This window comes from Microcebus murinus, chromosome 2, assembly GCF_040939455.1.
Source record: "Microcebus murinus isolate Inina chromosome 2, M.murinus_Inina_mat1.0, whole genome shotgun sequence".
Lineage (NCBI taxonomy): Eukaryota > Metazoa > Chordata > Mammalia > Primates > Cheirogaleidae > Microcebus > Microcebus murinus.
The window spans coordinates 28,176,523-28,199,539 of NC_134105.1; the positions used below are offsets into that span (position 1 = coordinate 28,176,523).

The 23,017-nt window shown below is 49.3% G+C and overlaps 1 long non-coding RNA gene across 1 annotated transcript in view; it reads right to left on the reverse strand.

Annotated features, from left to right (window-relative positions):
• The window catches only part of LOC105879528 (uncharacterized), a 64,104-nt gene that overhangs the window by 20,665 nt on the left and 20,422 nt on the right, over window positions 1-23,017 (reverse strand). Inside the window, exon 3 of the long non-coding RNA XR_012923280.1 lies at window positions 980-1,134. This is a non-coding gene — a long non-coding RNA (uncharacterized LOC105879528). The remainder of the gene's footprint in view (window positions 1-979; window positions 1,135-23,017) is intronic.

Consider the following 23,017-nt stretch of genomic DNA (forward strand, 5'->3'; position numbering starts at 1 on the left):
CTTTGTTTTTAAGTGGTGGCATATTCCCTGGTGCTCAAAATTGAGAACCTCAGTACAGACTCAGCCTATTTTACTACTCGATTCCCTGGGGCTGAATCAGAAACCAGGCTCCAATGGGTTACAAAAGAGCCACACAACTCTTGTCCAGCAAAAGTAGCTAAGGGTTGGCTGGAATCAGGATGGGATTCTCTGGGGATTCTAGGAGGTTGAAAACCATGAAGTTTGGGAATCCTCAACCTTATGATCGCCGTCCCTAAGCAAAGCTCTTTGTTCCCCCTGCCTTCCCATCATGCTCTCAACAAACATCCATCGGCCCGTTCACCACCAGGTCACGTGTATTTCTGCTCCAACTGACCCTGAACTGCTCAAGAGCAAGAGCATGACGGGCTCATGAGGAGGCGTTTGGGTGGAGTTTGGTGAGTGGGTGAAAGAACAGGTGCCGGATATGGAGGCTCCTATAGTCCTAGGAAAACCCTGGAAAAGCCTTCCCATAACTTCTACTCTAACCTCCTCTCCATACTGATGAGGAAACTGAGGCACAGGAAGGAGAAAGTTACAACAAGCTGTGAACTCCTTGAAGCAGGAATGATGGTTTATTTGTCTCTGTATTCTCAGAACCAGCACAAGACCTGACACAATGTAGACAATAGTAGCTGAGGAAGGAAGGAAGGAAGGAAGGAAAGAAGGAAGGAAGGAAGGAAGGAAGGAAGGAAGGAAGGAAGGAAGGAAGGAAGGAAGGAAGGAAGGAAGGAAGGAAGGAAGGAAGGAAGGAAAGGAGGAAGGAGTAAATGAATTCAGCTAGTTGTAACAAACCTAGGACTGGAAATCAAACATCCTAACTGCCAGTCCATTGAATCCTTCCTCTTCCTCTGTACCTCCCCCAGCCCACCCTCAAACTTGCAATTGCCCTTCCATTGTTTACCCAGCATACCCAGAATCCACTTGGATTGCTCACCCAGAATCCACTTGGGTTGCTCACCCAGAATCCACTTGGGTTGCTCATCCAGAATCCTGGCTCCTCATCTTGGAAAGTAGAACTTTTGGAATACCAATCAGAGGCATTTTGAGTGTAAAGATGTGAAAATCCTGGTTGCTAGGGCAGCTTTTTCAAGTCCATCGAACGAGGGTCTCCCGCTGCGAAAAGGAGCATAGAATTAAGACAGCTTTCAATCCTCCTTGCCACTACCTCCAGCCCTGCATTCCCCATGTGATGGTCACTGGGAGATATTAGCATCTAAATTATTTTAAGGAGATATAATAAGATTCACCCAGCAGGCCATTAATGACGAAAGAGATTATTACTGGAAAAAATCCAAGACTGACTTTGAGCAGAGTTGGCTCATCTAAATGACCCTTTCCCTGCACCCCAGATCATCTTGGTCCCCAGAGATTATACAGATTTGAAAAAATAACTGCCATGGAACACGTTCACGTTTATGCAAGAGGATCTTACGGAAGGAATCCCTTGAGAATTAGGGTCAGGAGTGCATAGCAGTGAGATAAATGAGATGTTCCCTGAATCGTAAGAATCCTCTGTGGCAGAATTTACAGGAAGCATCTCTAGTCTCCATATTTGGCAGGCATCCAGCCAGAGTTGTCAAGTATTAGATTAATTTTAATTCAATGCAAAAAACCACATTAGTGTAGTGTTGCAATCGAGAGTTGAAACATACAAAAGCCAAGAGTCCTTGAAGTGGATCATTCCAAAGCCTGAGCATCTTTTCAAGCGTCCATCAAAAAAGGCACATTCTCAGAGCATTCCAAAGCTATCTGCGGCCTTCAAGTCGTACCACTTAGCCAGGTAAATGAGCCACTTGGCAGTAACCTGAAGGGAAAGAGCTGTCGATGAATGTGACTTCACAGGTCCTGGCCACAGGAGTTAAAGTTCAAACTCTGTGATGTGGCATTGAAAACCTTCTATGATTCAGCATCAAATGTCCATCACAGCCTCATCTTTTGGTACAATGCTCCCTGTTTTTCAGGCTGCAGCCTCACCAGTCCTTTGGTTACCATTGGTAATCTTCTTGCCACACTTAACTTGCACTCCTAGCTTAATCCCACAGTCCTGGGAGGGAGCAGCCCAAAATACTATGTATTACCAGGGCACCCCCTCCTCTAAGCCCCAGCTTATTGTTGAGAAGGGTAGCACTTGACCTAGAGAAATAGTCCATTGGCTTGCCACCAGCCAATCAGGTTTCTCTTAAAAACCTGAACTAGTAGATACTGATGGTAGCTAATGGGTAGTATAGTCTTGAGCTCCAGGGGTGGGGAAGATATTTTGAGGCAATATGCAATGATTGCAAAGAGAGTCACCCCACAGAGAAGACAACACAAAAGATCACAGGAGGGAGGTGGAGAGAGGATGAGTGTGGGCTGCTGACAGCTCTCCCAACCCTAGTTCCTGCCCCTCTCTCTCTAGAGACTCCTTACCGTACTTGTTATTCTTGGGGACTGTGAGACATCCCTCTATCCTGATGAGTAGTTTCTCTCTCAAACCATTCTGGGTAAGCAGTTTTCATGGGGTCCTTGGAAATACTCCCACTGGGAACACACAACAGCAGCCCCCTCAATGCAGGCAGGTGATACCTGGCCCTCCAGGAGACGGCCACATGGATGGCCCACAAGACTGCCCCCACGTCTGCATCCAGCAGTGCCCCTCCAGCCTCTTTCTGCTGAGGTCGCCTCACCCCAGGAAGGAAGGTCTTTGGGTGGTTGGTTCTTCAGAGAAACAGAACCAACAGGTTGTGTATATAGACGGAAAGACATTTATTTTAAGGACCTGGCTCACGTGATTATAGAGGCTGGCAAGTCCAAAATCCGCAGGGTGGGCTGGCAGGCAGGAGACCTGGGAAGAGCTGACGTTGCAGTTCAAGACAGAAGGCTATTTGCTGCGGAACCTCCTCTTGCTCAGTGGAGATCAGTCTTTTGCCCTATTTAATCCTTCAACTGCTTGGATGAGGCCAACCCACATTATAGAGGGCAACCTGCTTTACTCAAAGCCTACCAATGTAAATGTTAATCTCATCCAAAAATACCCTCACAGAGACATCTAGAAACATCCATCCAATTTGACCAAATATCTAGGTACTGCATGACCCAGCCAAGTTGATGCAAAATTAACCATCTTAGGCGATATCTGCTTTAAATGACCCTGTTCACACCCTCTGGCCTGTGGAAGTTCAATGTGGTCACAGCCACTTTCTCCTCTCAACTGTAAACTGCCTGGACACTGCCCCATTGTGTATCTCCAACTATAGTGGTAACATAAGCCCTCTCGCTAGGCTTAGGGTAAGCACCCCACCCCAGCCCATGGATGGGGCTCAGGAGGGAAATGCCACAGCACCCCAACAACTTTTTTTAGAAAAAAACAATTTCTCAATTGTCTTAGAGCCTAAGCCAAGATTGAGACAGCGAGTACCATGTCTACATCCTCTTACACTAGCTCGAGAGGGTTCCCATCTGTTAGGAGACTAGTCCTTGTTGTATTCTGGGTTGAATCCAGCCTCTGTCCTCTGTTGCAATACCCCTATTGCAATAGTCGTGAGTAAAGTCTTCCTTACCCTTTTAACAAGTATCAGAGTAATTTGTCTTTAATATTGGTATCCTGTGAGGGGAATCCTATCTGCTGTGTTAGTTCCCTATTGCTGCTGTGACAAATCACCACAAACTTAGTGGCATAAAACACCACAAATGTGTGATATTACAGTTCTGAAAGTCAGAAGTCCAAAATGGGTCTCACTGGGCTAAAAGCAAGGTGTCAGCAGGGCTGCATTCCTTCTGGAAGCTCTAGGGGAAAATCTGTTTTCTGGCTTTTTTCAGTTTCTAGAAGTCGCCGACATTGCTGACCTCTTGGCCCCTTCCTTCACCTTTAATCCCATAACGACTGGCCTTTCTCACATAGTATCACTCTGACCCCAACCCTCCTGCCTCCCTCTTTCCCTTACACGGATCATACTGAGCCCACCCAGCTATCCAGAATAATCTCCCCATCTTAACATCTGCAGAGTCCTTTTTACCTTATAAAGTAACATGATCACAGGTTCCAGTGGTTAGAACACACACATCTTTTTGCCTTATTCTGCCTACTACACCTACATCTTGAGATTGTCTCTAAGGACTCAATAAAATAATGCATGTAAACAGTTTAAACCCAGCGTCCAGCACTTGGTAAGTGCTCAATAAATATAAACCGTTATTATTGTTCTGTTCCGCATCCCCACCCTGTACCTACTGCAAATAAGTATTTGGTGAATATTAGATATTATTGCTATTGTCACTGAGCCTCCCCAGCACTGTGCCCATCATTCTCTCCCATGGCACTTGTCACACTATGCTACTTAACTGCGCACAGGTCTCTTCTCCCACCTCTGCCTCCTGAAGGAAAGTGACCCAGAGCAAGGCAGCCCTGGCCTTACACAGGGCCTGGCACAACACGGGCTCCCCGGAAATGTTCCAGGAAATGCCACTGAATAAGGGCCAGACCCTGGCAGCACCTTAGCAGAGTGAGCATAGCACTGGGATTGGACCCCAGAGCTCTGACTCTCAGTACAAATGTGGGGACCTCCCACCCCTGTTCAGCCTTCATGAGTGGCCTGAAATTAGCCACTGACAATCCGCTGGGCTGGGCTGGGGAAGCTGAGCTGCGTGACCGTCCAGTCCTGCTCACCCCTGTTAGGAAGCCAGGCTCCCAGAGGAGGAAATGTCCAGCACCAGCAATCAACCTGCATGCGCAGGAGCCACGCGCAGAGCAGAGCAGGAGCTTGGGCTGCATTTGTTTCTTTGCCCAAATGCATGACTAGGTAGTTCAGCCACTGGCCTGGAAAATTCTCCTTTAGCAAACGTCACTCTCCTTTGTTAGGAGAACTATCCCAGGACTGAGACTTGACACCTTTGCTCTCCATGCAGTCTTGGGGAGACAGATGAGCAAGGCAGAAGTTAGGAAGTGGGAATGTTTCAGCCCTTTCCTCTTGCATTAATGGGAGTGGGGCAGGGTAACGTACTGAATTAACTTACAGCTCTTCTCCCTTTGTTCTCCCCTCTGGCTCCTGCCATGAAAATGGCCAGGCCCTTCGGTGCCCCTTTTTGCGGGGGAGGTGTGTTTGAGGACAAGAAGTCCAGAAAGGGGCAGAAGTTGCCTTCAAAACACTTCCTTACTACCTTTAATTTTTAAGCACTGAAGAGTCTATGATTATCTCCTCTGACCACAGTATCCAGTCTCATCTCTTTCTAGTCACTTCACCTAACACACATATGCACACATGTACATGCACATGTACACACATAAGCATGCACGCACACACACACCATGCTCTAGCCACTCTGAACAGCTTCCTGAACTCACCTCACTCTCTCCTCCCATGTGTCCCCCCAACACCCACCAGGTCTTTGTACCTCCTATGGCCCCTTTCTGTCTTATACTTCACTCTTGACCCTTTTATAACTAGCTACTTTCTAGTCCTATATTAGGTACACACTTGAACTTCCAGCTCTCAGCATTATAACTGCCCGTTCACTCTCTGCCTGAGCAACAAAATACACAGATGCTCACCTTTGTAGCTCTAGGGGCCTGGTATGACAATTTGTGAAATGGATGGATGGATGGGTGAGTGGAAAGAAGGAAATAGAATCAAATCACTACCTTGTAAGCACACTTACCCCAGGGAGATATTTTGGGCCCCATCCCCTGGCATCCCGTGGGCCCCGAGGATGTCTTGTCTATGCCCCCAAATGGCCACAGGACATGGTTCCCTGTTCACTGCCTCCTCCAGGGCTCTTGGGGAATCTTCAGGATAAGAAATCAGGGGTAGCCTATGGTTTAACTATGATCTAGAAGCATCCTTAAGTTCTCCAAATAATTAACATTCCATCAGGCTGGCCTGGTCCTCTCGTGGATGTTTAGAAATGCTGTAACTCAGAGTGAAAGCCAATTGCTGATAACATATCAGGGGAATCGCCATGAGATACAGTCCCTGTCCCAGTCCAAACCGATGGTCATGCCAAGTTGAGAGATAACGGGTGAGGGCTCCCGGAGGAGCTGGTGGCTCAGGACAAGGATGAGAAATGGCTGTTTCGGGCTAGGCTTCAGGTTGGTTTGTTCTGAGACAGAACAAATGAGGTTCTGGCCCTCGGGGAGGGCACGGTGCAGAGTTTTCTGTCTGGGGAGAGACCATGGGGTGGGGGCACAATCTGGATCACCTGTACAGTTTGCCTTCCGCCACTGCCCCCAGGTGAATGTGGGCCTGGAGAGCTCAGTCTCAGCATGTATAGCAGCCTTTCCATAGCCTGCGCTCCTCCCATCCTCCCCCACCCGCACCTGTGCTGCCCCTGGCGTCCCCACCTTGATGGCATCTAATCATGTAGATACCAACATCTACCCCTTCATAAGCCACAGACCACAGTCTTCCCCAAACCCTCCCCTCTATCTCCCCCCCCCCCCCATCTCAAGGAGCAAGAAACCCTGCCAATCCTCTCTCCAAAATAACCCTCCAAATGCTCCCCGCTCCCTGCCCTCAGTGCTCCACCCTGGTCAGCCTCATCATTTCCAACCTGAACTATTGGGAAAGGGCCTCTTCAGACCCTTCCCAGCCCAAGTCATGCCCCCAGGGCAGCCTCCCAGCACACATCCCTTCCTGTGTACACAAGCACCTCTGAGCACCTATTATGTGCCGAGTACTTTGGTGCTGAGAATATGAAAACAAAGAAGTTGTGAATACATCATTCTCCTGTTCAAAAGCCTGGCTGCTCTCCACTGCCAAGATAATAGAGCCCGTTCTTCTTAGTGCACTAGCAGGGCCTTCCACAATGAGGCCTCCAATTCACCTCTTTGGTCCCAGCGCCTTCCAAAACCCTAAGAATCAAACAGGACAAGATGACTCACTGGTCCCAAACCAAGCACCCTCTGACTCCATGACTTTCCAGGCTCATATCTTTCTTTCTTTTCCCCATATCAAAATCCCCCTCATTCTTCAATGAGAAGCAGCTCAAATGACACCTCTTCTGTGGAGTTGCCATGATCCTCCAAGTTGGAATGAATCACCCAATTCGCTTCCAAAGCATGGCTCTAATACCAGCATCGTAACATTCTTTTCTCCCAGGTTCATGTTTTAGGTAACGAGGTGGGGAAATTATTACCTAACAGCTCACACCAGAATTTCTCTTAGGGAGGGAAACGTTGTCCTTTGGGAAAATATCTTGAACTCTAGTCTCTAATACCCACCCTCGGGGTTTATGGATTCTGCTGGGAGGACAAGGTTCTTGTCTTTGCTCCCAGAGAGGCAGGGTGAGGGCCCTCCAGGTACTGCCTCCCCCAGTGCCCTCTCTGGGGAGGTGGCACTAGAGTAGAGACATGAATGAAATGAGGGAACTCTGGGGACAGGCATCTGGGTTTCTAGAGCAGCAGGAGGAAGGCATGCTGCTGTGAGCAACGTGATGTGCACGGGGAATTGGAAACAGTCATTAGTGTATAATCTTCTTAGGGGCAGAGGAGCCTGCCTCAGGTCACCTGTGGATCCTGTCCCCAGGAACACACAGGAGCTCATGTATGAACAACAACTTTTGCCCTGAATCTCAGGAGGTTCACAGATCTTGTGAAGAATATCCATAAAAATCTGGGGAGATCTTGTGAAGAATATCCATAAAAATCTGGGGTCCAAGTCAGCCCATGGACCCCAAGTTAAGAATTGCTGTGCGCAAGCACCAAGAGTGAGGCAGGGAGATGAAGCTGACCCAGAGTTCCTGGAGGTCACCTGCATTCCCCGGCTCATGGCCCCTTGCTTCAGTCTCTGCTTCTCCCACTTCCTCTGCCGTCAAATCTCCCTCCACCTGCATAACGGCCCCCTGATTACATTTAGCCCCTCCCTGGGCAATCCAGGGTGATCTCCCCATCTTTTTTTTTTTTTTTTTTTTTTTTTTGAGACAGAGTCTCGCTTTGTTGTCCAGGCCAGAGTGAGTGCGTGGCGTCAGCCTAGCTCACAGCAACCTCAAACTCCTGGGCTCGAGTGATCCTTCTGCCTCAGCCTCCCGAGTAGCTGGGACTACAGGCATGCGCCACCATGCCCGGCTAATTTTTTATATATATATCAGTTGGCCAATTAATTTCTTTCGATTTATAGTAGAGACGGGGTCTCGCTCTTGCTCAGGCTGGTTTTGAACTCCTGACCTTGAGCAATCCGCCCGCCTCGGCCTCCCAAGAGCTAGGATTACAGGCGTGAGCCACAGCGCCCGGCCGATCTCCCCATCTTAACATCCTAAATTGAATCACATCTGCAAAGTCTCTTTTTGCCACAGAAGGTAACATGCACGGGGTCCAGGGATTAGGACATGAATATCTTTTGGGGGCATAATGCAGCCTACCACAGTGACGTCCTGATGGAATCTGGCAGCTTATGAGATGGTATGAGCTGAAGTGAGGGGAGGCACCCAGAAGGGCTTTGGGCTGCCCCCAGTGCTGCATCCATGAGCCAGCACCGAGGGCAGAAAGGCGGGACCCAGTTTTGGACGTGTCCTGCAGGCCGCCCCAGACGGATATGCAGATAGAGAGCTCAGGGGAGCCAGGAAGGAAACCACAAAGCAGCAGCCAGAGAGGCCAGAGGAAATCAAGGGACTTCAAGGTCACAGACACCACGGTAACCTTGAAGATGAGGGGAGTGGTTCTCAGGGTCCCACTGGGAGGGATGAGAAGCAAAGGCGAAAACAGAAAAGTTGCTGCAGGATTTGGCCATCAGCAGGTGGGTGGTGTCCCCGGAGAGAACAAACAGTCTTAGGGTCATGGAGAGACCAAAAGTCAGACTGTAAAGGATCATGAAGGGAGTGCAAAACATGGAATCTGCTGAAAAAGAGACAACCACGTGAAACATCAATAAACAACAGCCAAGCATGGCAGCGCACACCCAGAGTGTCCCCCATAACTGGTGCCATACTTGGGATGCTGAGATAGGAGTACACATCCAGCCTGGGCAACACAGCTTCATTGTCTCATTTCTTAATCTGCACGACAGCCCTGTGAGAAGCTACTATTGTTGTCATTGTCTCCATTTTACAGAGGAGAAAACTGAGGCCCAGGAGGTACAGTAGCTTCCCCAGCATTACACAGCCAGCAAGTGGCAGAACCAGGATTCGATCTGGGCTGTCTGGCTACAAAGCTCTGGCGCTGAGCCACCAGGTGCCTTTGCCACCACCTGGCTCCTTCACACACTCCTCACTGTTCCCATGCTGAGGGGCCCACCATTGGGTGACCATAGGCTCAGACACGAGACTTGGAGCAGCCGTGGGGAGGGATGGACTGTGTCTCACTCACCCCTCTGCCTTCCCGTAGGGACCTGGAGGGTCACTTCGTGTTTATGGAGGTGAATTTAGCTTATGTATCAAAAACCTTCCTGTCCCGGAATGCTTGCAGAAATCCTTGTGCGGCAGGCAGGGTCAAAGCTGTGGCTCTTGTCCCAGGAGCCTGCTAAGCGAGAGGCACAACAGTCCTTGCTGCTCTCCCTGCAGCCTCATTGGACAGTCACGCTCTTGTCCTGGGCCCGCTGAGTTCAGAGCATGTGTAGGACACAGCAAGGTTTGCTCAGCGCCCCAGCACTTGGGTCTTAGCCACCCACTCACTACCTGGGGTCACAGGTGCTGCCACCTGCACAACCTCCTGGTCCCCAATGCTCCAATCACACAGAAGAGGCTCCTACCTCTGCAGGTGGCCACCAGCAGACAGTCAGTCCTTCCAGGACCAGCCAGGTCCAGCCCGCCCCCAGCCTCCAGTCTTACCCCAGCTCTGCCAGGCTGCGGTGGCAATGGCAGTCCTGCCTGGCCAGGCCTCCACCAGAAGTCGCACAGGGAATGGGAGTGGTGAGGAGGAAAAGGATCCCTTCTTACCCTGTGTTCTCCTCAATTGTTTGGATGTCAAATCTTGACCATAAATATATATAAAATACTGAGTGACAGTACAGTGGTTAAGAGCACAGGTGCTGACATCACCTGGATTCAAATCTGGCTCTTTACTTACAAACCAGGTGACTTTGGGTGAATGATTTCACCTCTCTGTAGCTCAGTTTCCTTATCTGTAGAAACAGGGTAATGTACTAACAGTATATAGAGTGCCTAGCACTGTGCCAATTATGCATAATGCAATATCTAAAAGACATAGCCAATCTCGTTTTGAATCCCAGCTCCACTACCTATTAGCTGAGTAGCCTTAGGCAAGTTGCTAAACTTCTCGGTGCCTCAATCTCCTCATCTACGAATGGGGCTGAAGACAGTGATCGTATCGCCCACCTAGAATTACTGTGAGGATTAAATGATTAAATCACATAGACGAGTGCCTGGCACAGAGTAAGCATTGTGTAAATATTAGCTATTATTATTACTTAATAAACAAATGAAGAGGTTAAAAAAGGAAAGGGAGATGGGCGCATCCAGAAGGGAGGGGAGCCCCTGAACCACCTGCCAGTGTGACTGCTCCCAATGGCCATGGGCAGGCAAGAGCCATATGGGAGTCAGATAACCATACAGTGGGGACCCGTCACAGCACTACCGGCCCGCACTGGCCCTGATGGCGTCAGTTCCTGAGAACACTCTCACCACCACCCTGCTCCTGCAAGCGCCCCTGCGGCGGGCCGCGTTCCTCACCGCGCAGGCAGCAAGAGCCTGGCTACAGCAGGGCAGCAAGAGCAGGGGAAGGGTGTGGCGATCAGGTGCTGGGGCCAGGTCTGTGCAGGTCTGGGAGAGGGCCCGGGAGAGGACTGCTCCCAACCCTGGCGGCAGCACCCTGCGGCAGGGCTGGGCAGGGCCGAGCAGCACTGAGGGGAGATGGGGAGGAGGTTCCACGCGCAGAGCATCACACGGTTGGGTGTGTAAAGATGAAGACACCCAGGCCTGTAGCTTTCAAACTGTACTGCACGTCCAAATCATCCAAGAAGCAGATTCCCTGAAACCTGTATTTTTAATAAGCTTCACTCCCCCATCCCCACTTCAAGGTGATTGAGGAATTCCAGCCTTTGCCAAAATCTTCCAAAGGGGTGTTCTTGTCACACATGCTGCCTTCTGCAGGATTTACTAGGCTGGAAAACAACATTGTCAACTGGCCCTTCCATTTGTTGAGGTGGGGGTGGGAGAAGAAGGAGGAAGAGGAGGGGAGAAGAGAAGGAAAGGAAAGGAAGAGAAAAAAAATGAAAGGAAAAGACTTCAAAAATTTTTTTTCAAGTCAAACGGCAGCTCCAGTGACTATAACCTTTAACCCCCAAAAAGCCCCACCGTGGCTTTCAAGTGTCAATCTAAGTGCTGAGCCTGAATTATCTAACCTTCAGCTTTAGAAAAGCCACAGCAAAAAGGTCAGAAGGAAAACCGTGGTACGTTGCAGGACGTTTCTCTGCCTCGCGTACTTGGAAGGTAGAAGACTTTCAGGGACAGACACAGCCATTTAGAATAAAAGTCGCCATTTAGAATAAAACAGCATCAGCGAGCAAGCCAGACCCTTAAAAACAGCGTATGTGGGGTTTAATTTGGTCCCTTATTGTATAAATAATTGGAAGGAATCGTTGAAAAACACAGAATCAACCCCTCTGTCTCGTGCTTCAGATCTTTTGATTGCTCCCCAATGCCTGTAACTGCATCCCCAGAATGCAACCTGCAGAAATAGATTTTAGGGGAGTAAAGGGTTTCTTGTGGTTGAATAAGTTTGTAAAACACTGGGTTAGGCCAAGTCAAGCAAGTTTCATTCTTGAAGGACTTGGTAGAGCCCTTACTGTGCTATTATCCATCAGCCATCGCCACAGCGGGCATAGCTCGGCAGCATTTCCATACCTGATGTGGCCACCAGGAAGCACGCTCAGGACCACGGTTCCATGAACACCACTGGGACTCACAGCAATACCCTTAGTCTGGCACTCAAGGCCTGTCCCACCTCGCCCCAGCCCGCAGTCCCACACATGCACCCACACCTGAAGTTCTGAGCACACCAGCTGCTTGCCCTTCACGAAGCACCTAAGACACTTAACCGGCTACTCTCACTGCCAGGAATGCCCTCCCTCCTCCTCTGTACCCTCAAACTTCTACTGATGTCCTGGGCCCTTGCTCAAAGTCACCACCTCTATGGAACCTTCACCTGCTCCCTCCTACAAGCGCTGACTACCCCTCGCTCCGGGCTCTATCACAACGGGATCGACCTGCATTGTGACTAGCCTGAGTCTCTCCATCATTAATTGAGAGCTTCGGAGGGCTGGGAGTGTAAGCCGACTAAGGAAATGTGTGTTGGCAATACTAATAGCTTCCATCTGTTGGCATTTCCTAAGGCCAGGCATTACTGTAAGCTCTCAACATGCATCCACACATGTAGTCCTCCCCACCTCACTCACCGGGTAAACACAACTATTCTCAATTCGTGTGACTCCCATTTTATAGATGAGGAAGCTGAAACTCAGAGAAGTTACCTTGCCCAAAGTCACATGGTCAATGTGTGGCAGAGACAGACTCCAATCCTATGCTCTCAAACAGTGTATGATTTCACTTAAGACCAGCAGAGGTGAGCCTGACTGCAAAGCTGGCTGATTCAGAAGCTGAACTATGTCATCAAGAACTCAGGTTCTTGGCCACAGACGGTGGGTGGCTCACGCCTATAATCCTAGCACTTTGGGAGGCCAAAGCAGGAGGAGCACTTGAGGCCAGGGGTTGAGACCAGCCTGACCAACATAGTAAGACCTCATCTCAACCAAAAATAGAAAAATTGGCTGGGTGTGATGGCACATGCCTGGAGTCCCAGCTACCCTGGAGGCTGAGGCAGGAGGATCACTGGAGCCCAGGAGTTTGAGGTTGCTGTGAGCTATGAAACCACGACACTCTAGCCTGAGCAGTAGAGCAAGACCCGGTCTCATAAAAGCAAACAAGAACTCAAATGCTTTTTATTACTATCTCTCCACTCTGCGTCCTCAGCGTATTAGCTGTGCCCTCAGGTTGGCTCCCCTCACGGTGCCAAGACAGTGCCAGCAATTCCAACCATCACATCCAGACACAATGCCCAGAGGAAGAAAGGAAACAAAGTGGCGGCTAGGAGCATGGTCCATGGACCTAGACAGTCTTGCTTCCTGGGTGTATGACCTCAGACAAGTCAGGTATATGCAAAGATAGAATGGGCTGTCTTGAAAGGGGCTCTCTAACTTTTCTCTTTCTCCTCAGGCTTTGCCTACAACACTCTTCTACCCCTTCTTTACCTAACACACGCCTATTCTTTAGGAATTGGCTTCAACCTCACTTCCTCCAGGAAGCCTTCCCTGATGGCAACTTCAGGCTGGGTTCGATACCCCCTACTGTGAGTCCCTGAGTAATCTGCACTTGCCCCCATTGTACTCAGTCACAATACCGTAAATACTTGTTTCACTGTCTGTTTTCCACACTAGACCATGAGCTGAGTGAGGGAAGGTGGGAAGCATGTCTTGTCACCAAGGCATCCCCCATAACTGGTGCCATGCCTGACACATAAAAGGCTTAAAAAACATCTGCTGGATGTTCAAGCAGAAGACAGAAGTTCACCTAACTAAGGTCTTGCAGCCTGGGCTTGACAGTTCAGTTAGATTATCTTTAGGCCTTGAGGTTGACAATTCTTGGGCCCATTGGCTTGTCCTTGTTCAGGGACATGGGCGAGCCTTTGGCCACCCCACCCAAAAAGCCAACTGAGCCACATGCAGGCAAAATATCTTCTTAGTTTTTCTGCCCCCAGATAACCTTCCAAAAGATGTAGTCAAGGCTCATGAGCAAAGCACAGAATCTTGAGTCACACAACCCTAGAGGCTCAGATTCTCACTGTGCCGCTTCCCAGCCATGTTCCTGAGCAAATCCCATCATCTCTCTGGGCCTCATTTTCTTCATCTGTGAAATGGGGTTGAAAGCAACACCTCCTCCAAAGGGCGGTTGTGAAGATCAGATGAGACAAGCTGTACAGAAAGCCAAGCACATAGTAAATCCTCCAGTAAACATTGGCTCCTCTTATCAGTGTGCACAGTCACAATGACAAAGCATGCAGCAGTGGTGACCTATCTTATAAGCATATCTCCAGGCTTCGTCTCAGGAGCCCCAAGGGGCTCGCTGCTGGGGATGGCATGATGGACTAAGGTGGAAGGTTCGTTGGCCGAGCACGCTACTGTCCCTCAGCAAAGATGAACTAATGAAGACGGAGATGAGGTCATTGACAGCAGCTGAAAAATGCAGGACAGTGGTCAGGGCTGAAGCCAAGCTCGTCGAGTAGTAACGGCTAATTGCATACTGAGTTGGGGAAGTGTTTTAGGAAGAAAAACTTTCATCGATTTTTCTTCTAGGACAGTTTTAGGCGTCACTGCAAGAATAAGTTGTTGACTGCTCTCTAGTGTATTAGAAAGGGTGCGAGGCCAGGAGTTGGGACACTTGGTTTCTTGTCCTGGATCTGCCAGTGGCTTGCTTCAGGACCTTGCACAGGTCCCTGCCCCGTGCTAGCCTCGGTGACCTCAAAAGTGCCTCTGAGCCGCGTGGCAGGTCGGTATGGCACAGTGGCCAAGATGTCAGCCTTCAGACCCCAGCAGATCTGGGCTCAAATTCCAGCTCTACCACTTAGAAAATAGAACTCTCTGAGTCCCTTAACCCCTCTGAGCAAGGCGCAAGCTTATTTTGTGTGAATTGGGGGCTCTGATCATACTGTTTTCACAGGACCTAGCCCCCTCTGTTCTCCCACCTGCTCTTCTGAGGGCTAAAAGAGGTAACCGCACAAAGCTGTTAACCGGTCCTGGTGCGGGAGCACCCAGCAAGCGGCAGCTGTTGTGCTCATTTCATCCAACAATTCACTGGGCACTTTTGATGACAGTGAAACCTGAGGGCAGTTCACACGGACCCGTGCACTTGACAGTGAGGCGTGAATCCCCTCCAGACGGGCCCGTCACGGTCCAGAGGACAGCGAGGGCCTCTGTCCCAGGGCTTGGTGGTGTTCTGCTTCATTCAGCCCCAAAGTCCCTGTGAACCGGTCAAGCGCTTTATGGAGGTCTTTAGCTCTGAGCCTCAGTCACGTTAGGTGCGCGTTGCTCCGTATCTGACGGTTTCTCTCCCCAGCAGAGGTCGACCTCCCCTCAAAAAGAAGGGAAAGTGCTAGTAGGTGCTGGTAGTGTTTGGGAAAGTGACCAGATGTACTTTGTATCTATTCCTGGCTTTAAGACTCTTTTTTAAAAGACAAAAGAAGAGCTTTTGCCCCACCAGTGGTTAATAAAACCTGGGCTGGAAAATAAAACAGACTTGGGTTTGAATCTGGGCTCCCTACCACTTGCTATCCAAGACCAAGGCCAAGTTATGTCATCCTCTGAGGGTCTGTTGTCTCATTTATAAAACAGGGATTAGGAATAGTACCTGTCTCCTAGGGTTGCTGGTGCAATCAAATGTGATGATGTTCTTGGCCAGTATCTAGCATACAGTAAGTGCTCAATAAAAGTGTGACATTATTATTATCTTATAATTATTATTAAATAATATTATCACCAAGGAAAACTAGGGGGGAGTTAAATTAGAAAATGATAAGGTTGTTAAGAGGCTGTGAATATTCATCAGACAGCCCAGCGCTTAGCCAGCTGGTACACATTAGCCAGGCACAGACAGCCTCCGTGGCTGCTGGCTGGCTCGGACGCACTACAGAGAGGTTTGGTCCAGTCACTTGTACTGGTCCAGATTAACAGAGTCCTGGCCCCCCTCCCAGCCCTGCCCTTTGCTTCCTTGCTTACCTGCTCAGTGACCCTGCAAGTCCCTCCCCTTCTCTGGCCATCAGTTTTCTTGCCTTCCAGAGGCAAGGATTGGACTGGAGGGCCCTTAAATATCTAAATCCCTGTGCTTTTAGGATTGCACTGAATTCCTAAGCAATTATCGTCTGCACATTCATCCAGTTGCCTAATCATGTCCCTAATTAAGTCTTTCACGGTTATTTAAATTTCCCACTTTTAAGCCTTAATGTAGGTTTGGGGAGAAACGATATCTTTAATTTTTTTTTTCCTGCCGCCCAGGCTGGAGTGTAGTAGTGTGATTACAGCTCACTGCAGCCTCAAACTCCTGGGCTCAAGCAATCCTCCCACTTCAGCCTCCAGAGTAGCTGGGCCTATGGGCACATGCCACCACACCCAGCTAATTTTTCTATTTTTTGTAAAAACAGGGTCTTGCTATGTTGCCCAGGCTGGTCTTAACTCTTGGCTTTAAGTGATCCTCCCACCTCAGGCCCCCAAAGTGCTGGGATTACAGGTGTAAGGCAACATGCTAGATCTGGCTTTAAGTTTACTTAAACTCTGCCTTGGAACTTCTTAGGGACACAACACAACCTTAGGTACAGAGAGCCTGGGCCCAGCTCCCAGGTCTGCACACTTAGAAAGTCTCACTTGTGTCTACTGGCCTCAGTCTTCCACTCCTGTGAAATGACGATGACAGCTTCCCCTGTGGACTGTTGCAAAGCTTACAGAGGAGAGAGGACTATTTCAGAGGAAAGCAAAGGACCCAGGCCAGTCTACTGAGAGTGTCTCTGAGGGTGTCGCCAGCAAGGTAAGAGCAGATCTGTTCTCCTGGATTTGCACCCGGGTGTTTGCTCAGCATCTCTGACCACCCGCAAGGGTAGGATCCACCTGGTAATAGAATCAGCACAGAGGGAGCAGGGAAAGAAACCAGACCTGAGGACAACAAGGGAGCCCCAGTGCCCATACATGATGCTTAATGTTACATGAGGCAAAATAACTTTTTTCCTTAACAAAGATTTTATTTTTTCCAAAGCACATTATCACCTTCTAATATACTCCCCTCACTAGAATATAAGCTCCCAGAGGGTAAAGGTTTTTATCCCTTTTGCTCACTGATACATTCCTAGCACCAGCACAGTGCCTGGCACATAGTAGATGCTCAATAAATATCTATGGAATGAATGAATGAAGATGCTTTGAGATCTGGAGGATATTGCAAACGTCTATAATAATAGCTATAGATTATGTCACATAAGATTTTGTGTTATTTGCTGATTGGACCTGCCATGTAGGTGATAACCTGAGACCAGGCCAGATACTCCTCAGACCCTCAGTGCTTCATGCCAAAAACCAAAATGTGGCAATAGGTAACTGGGTCTTTGTGCTTGGCAGTCCTACCCTCCTAGAGCTGTTCCTAAAATGCTGGGTATCTCAGGATCCTGTCCTTGACTCCCTTCTCCTCTCATTCACACATCCTCCCTCAGTGGGCCCACCCTCCCCCAGGGATGTGAGCACCTCGCCTTATGCCGAAGCATCCCAGAACTCTTCCTCCAGCCCTGACTTCTAGAAGCAGATATCAAGCTGTGTCACCGACTTTTCCACTTGGATGAACTGCACACAGGACCAGTTCGAAATGAAAATACAGGGCCCTGATTCAAACTTTCAAGACAGTAACAGCAGGCTGGCCATTCGCCCCAAGTGCAGAGCCCTTCTGAGTGCAGGGCAACTACCTAGGTCACACACCCATGGGGCTGGCCTGCACTGCGGGCTTTTCCAACTCAACATGTCCAAAATGTAACTCCTCTTCCTTCCACCCCATCATGCTCGTCTTCATACATTCCCCATCCGCCTGGGTACGCAAGTCAGAGAGAAGTGCTTCACCCCACCCAATTGCTAAAGCCCGCACCTCTCCTCTCCCTCAGTTGTTCCCTGAACCCAGGCTAAGGTCAGTCCTGCAACAGCCTCCTAACCACACCCTGCCTCCGTCTCACACTCACTCCACACCACACTGTAGCCAAGCGGCCTTCCTGAAACACAAATCCTTAGGATTAGGTCCAGAGTCCTCAGTGTGACAGAGAAGGCCTGAGTGATGTGACTTCCATCCGCTTCCTTCTCCAGCCTTACCTGGAATCCACCTGGACTTCGCTTAAGTCCTTCCCACCTGCCATTCTTGTTTGAAGCACCCTTGCTCTTCCCTGCACCCCAGTCCTTCCATCAGGTCTCCTCCTGGAAAGCTCCTGTGACCACCTGAGAGCCAGGTGAGCGCCTCCCCTGCGGGATCCCTCGGCCCCTATTCTGCCCCCATCGCAGCCTGAGTCCTAAAATGGTATAATTCCTGCTGGTGGTCCAACCCCTCAAGACATGGTAAGCTATTGAGGGTCCCTCTGCTGCCCGCTGCATTGGTGGGCTCGCACAGTGCCTGGGCTATTTGGTCATTGGAGCTCCCTAACTGGGGCAGGTCCTAATTAGGAAAATGGGATGCACCAAAAGCAAATAAATAAACAAGCTCCATTTACAGGCCTTCTTCTAAGTCTCTCTAGAAAAGACATGAGCAGCACCAGCCACACAAACGTGCACATGCGTTTTGTGCACTCTTGTTTACTGCAGAACACAGAGGTGCACATTTAACACAGGGGGTTGGGGAAGGACAACTGGAACATTCTAGGGCAACATTGAGGTTGGCTCACCCACCCGAGGGGTGGCCTAGAGTGCTGCTAACATCTTACGTCCTCGTAAATTTCCTTTTCATAGAAATGAGAAGGAAAGCAGACCCCTAGATGAGAAGCAAGCACTTGTACTCCTTATGACTTCATTTTCTGGTATCCTGATCATTTAAAAACTTGAAAAAGAACAGGATGTCTTTTCTTTGCCCGCATACCTAATTATCAAGAATCCTGAAACTGTTTATATCATTTTAGGGGAATAAGATAAGAAAACATTTTAAGAGGAAACATGACCCATACTTTAAAAGATGGACATCATATGCGGGAAAACATTCTGAATGAGATCAATATAAACAGGGTTCACTGTATTTTAAACAGCAGGATTTAAGTAGGCTTTTATTCATAACATCGATGGACAGTTCTTTAAATTATGCTGAAGGATCAGGGGACGAAAGCAGAGAGAGGAGTGGTGGCCCGGAAAGCTTATCTGTGGGATCCTAAAGGAAGCAAAATTAAAATGCATCTCTCCAGAAAGCCAAACAAATTACAAGTAGGAACAATTAGGTGACGACAATTCCTCTAGTAGAAATATATATATTTCTGTCTTCCTATTTATAACGGAGCTAAAAGGTGTCAAGGTCCTCCCTTTTCCACGTGGGCTGGTTTGAAGCTAAGTTTTCATTTTAGGATACAAATATTCAGGGGAGAGATGGGGGCAGGGTCTTCAGTCTAGAGAGGACTGTAACCCACACCAGAACCCAGCTAGTTAGTGCCAGATTTTGACCATGAACTCACAAGAGAATACACAGTTCATCCTGAGAAGGCTGGCGTTCTGCATTGTCAAGGAATCCTTCTCATTGCCTAGAAATGCAAATACCATGTAAAGAGCCATCATTACCAGTTATGTCATCTGAAGTCACGCTCAGAGACATGTTTATTTTTTAGGAAAAAAAAAAAAAACAAAAACAGGGAGCTTTCTTAGTTTAGTTTGGACTTTTGAGGCCGAGTTTGCCAAGTAATGCTCAGCACCATTTTACAGGGCTTCTGGTTAAAGATTCCATTTTGATTTTAATGGAAAGATCAGTTAAATCTGCAACCCAAGCGAGCTCCTGCCTCCCCTCCCGGATCTACCCGGAGAACAGACAAGAGGAAGATTTGCGTCCCAGGAAGTAGTCTGACATACGTGGGTATTTCTAATTTACCGATAGAGAACTCTCCAGTTAAAAAACAGGCTAGCTCGTAATCTATTTAAAGCCACGGCTGACATGATAAATGAAACAGAATAAATGTATACAGCAAGCGAGCCTCCCCGGGAACACGGGGGGACCGGAGCGCTTCTGCTGACAGCGACTTTCCCGTCAGTGGCCTGTCTCTCTTGGAGGCAGCTGTCAATCACGGGCCAGCCTGCGCTCCCGGGGGAGTTCATTGTGCCCGCAGACAGTTGTGGAATAACTGCTCCTAGGCGTCGGAGCAGCAGATGGAGTGTATCTGTCAATCATTGTCACTAATTATTAACTTCTGTCACTCAGAGCAAGGCAACATCTCGGCGCCTGATCCGCTGTGATTTGATCTGCCACGCCACCTCGGAGACAGACAGAGCAACCCTTCATTCCGGTCACACTCCCAGCACTTTGCTGGGTCAGCCGCCGTGACTCAGTGTTCGCGCCCCCGACCGGGCTGGCACACGCGGGTGTGCACACGCGCTCGAGCTTCCGGAGGCGCAGCTGCCGGGAGAGGGTTCCTTTGGGGGGCCCAGGCCAGGGGCGCAGGATCCTGCTCATTAATTATTGAAGGAGGACAGTTTTGCCTTGGCCGCCGGTGGAACCAAGGCCAAAGTGTAAGAGGAGACCAATTTGGAGGGTTTTCTTCCCTTTGCACCACCCTGGGACCAGCCATTATCAGCCAAGTTCACATTGATTATATTCCTATGATCTTTTCTCAACCCTCTGATTTTGGAGCTGGAGATGTCAGCCTGAATAATTAATTAAGGCATCTGTAGCATGCTTTGCAAACAGGAGCTGCAACCTACGGGGATATTTGCTACCCTGGGCTCAGAGAGCCTCTTCGTGAGGAGACGGGGAAGGGAGCACAAGGAACTTCACGCCCAACCTCCCAGAGGTGACTTGCATAAGGTCGCAAGGTCCACTGCTCTGGTGTCTCAAGGAGACCTCCCACCCATGCACACACATGGAGTAACTTGGAGGCTGGGCAGCTCAGGAACCCCTGGGTGCTGAGCCAGCTGTGCTCCCCCGGACAGTTCAGGGAGATCGGTTCCCTTGGAGAGACTGAAGGAACATGGTCACCCACTTAGGCCCTGGGGTCAGACTGCTGGGTGACCCTGGACAAGTCACTTTACCTCTCTGACCCTGGATCTCCTCATCTGCAAAACAAGTTTAATTACAGAACCTTCCTCAAAGGTCAAATGAGAATATTCCGGGTGAAAACATCTCGCACAGTGCCTGCCTGGCACATTTGAAGCTCCCGATAAACAGTAGAAATGATTGTCCCCACAAAACCAGCACAGGGGCCGGTCTACTCTCAAAAAGTAAAAATTGGATTTTAGGACCCATTGGGAAATGCTCATCAATTACTATTTTTTTTAAGTACAAGTGACGAGCTTGACGTGAGCCAGGCTCCAAGTCTAACAAACCTAGTTGTAGTTTCCGTAACTAGGTCCCCAGGGGCCTGCTGTGGTGAGTAGACAGGATTTGTGGTGAGCGTATCAATCGTTTATGTGTAAACAGTGATGCACAGTGGCTGAGTCTCTTCAAAATCAGTTGTCCTCTTAGGTAACTAAAGCACCCCCCCCCACTCAAGTTGCCATTCCCATTTGCTTTCAAAAACCCCTTCTCCTTGGAAGGTGCTCTGGGGAGTTCCAGCCCAAGCCTGATTAGAAACTAAACCAAATTCCAAATTCTAAAATCACAAGGTCTGACTGCATTTGAAAAAGCACCCTGCTGCTTCTAGCACATGCCAGGGATGCTCTAGGCCACCCAAGATGAAAAGCTGGTACTTTTTCCGTCCTCCAAGGATCCCCCCAGACTCGCTGTTCCAGTTGCAATGGCTGCATAACAAATTATTCCAAAACTTAGTGGCATAAAACATTCATTTATTATGTCCATGGGAATCCAGACAGGACACAGCAGGGGTGGCTTGTCTCTGCTCTGTGATCTCTGGGGCCTCGACTAGAAGCCAGACCGGCTGGGGCAATTTGGACAACTTTCTCTCTCTCTGTGTCTATCTCTCTCATTCTCTCTCTCTCTGCATAGGCTCTTCACATGATCTCTCCAGCATGTCAGCTTCAAGGTCATCAGATTTCTTAGTGGCAGCCTGGGGCTCCCAAGGGGAATGGAGAGGAGAGAGAGGGAAGGAGAGGGGAGGGGAAAGAGAAGCCACCTATGCCCTAACCTGCAAAGTATACAGTCTCACTTCCTCCATATTTCTCTGGGTCTAAATAGTTACAGAGATCTGTCCAGGTTCAAGGGGAGGATAACCTCACATTTCAAGAACAGCATGAGTCCGACATACATCGGTGCAGCCATCTTTGGACATTACAATCTGCCATGCCCTCCGTAGACACCCTCCTGGAGGCTGGAAGCCAAACTGACACCATCTCCACGGAAGGCACATGGCTCCAGCTCTGGGAGAGGGTGAGAAACCTGGAGCCTCACTCAAAGCGCACACATAGGACACAGCCCCCGAAGCCCCAAGGGGGAAGAGGTCTGGAGGGTGCTGTCTGGACATCGTGCTCAGCCTCTGCACTAGGTGGGCTCAGTCACAGCCATACCTTTGCCTAGCATTCACCCACCAATTCCTTAGGATGAGTGATGCCCTCCAGCTCCTGGACTATACCATTCTCCCTCCTGCCTCCAGGCCTTGGCACATTTCATTCCCTCTGCTGGGAACATTTTCTGCCCACCCCCCCCACACACACACACACACATTCTTGCTAAACCTTTCTCAATCTTTAGGTCTCAACCTCATTGCAACCTCCTTGGGGACTCCTTCTCTGACTACGCTCCCTCCCCAGCTCAGGTCCTGTCCCCCAAGCTGTACATGCTCCTAACACCCTGCATTTCTCTCTTGGAGTACCTCCCATAATTGTAATTCAGTAATTGTTTTAAAATGTACCTGGGATTTCATTTTAATCACATATGGCAAGATAACAGGCACAAGACACTTGCCTTGAAAGAAGAGTTTACAGTTCCCAGGAAAAGGGGTACACCACAGCACACAGGGGTGGCATGAGGTTCAGCCAGGAAGCAGAAGGAGCCAGAGGACAGCATGGCCCAGAGCCTTCCCGTAGCTTCCATGGGAAGGCAGGGGCAAGGCAGGGTAGGCCCGTTTGAGCAAATTTAGGGTTGGATAGTTTGAATAATTTCAGCAGGCTCTGTGCTATAGGGGTGGACTCTAGTTGTCCAGTCCCTGTCCCTGGGGTGATTTAGGGCAAGGGAAATACTGGCTCTGTGTGTGTGAGAGTTTGATAAAGGAGGTGGTTGGGGATATGCGATTTGGATGGGTTGGTTTGCACATGCAAGGTGTGCTTTCAGACCAGTTGTTTACTATCACTAGGAATACACTAACCCTGGAAGGGACAGTCTCTCCACGAGTAGTAAGGCCCTCAAGACATCATAAAATACAGGAAAT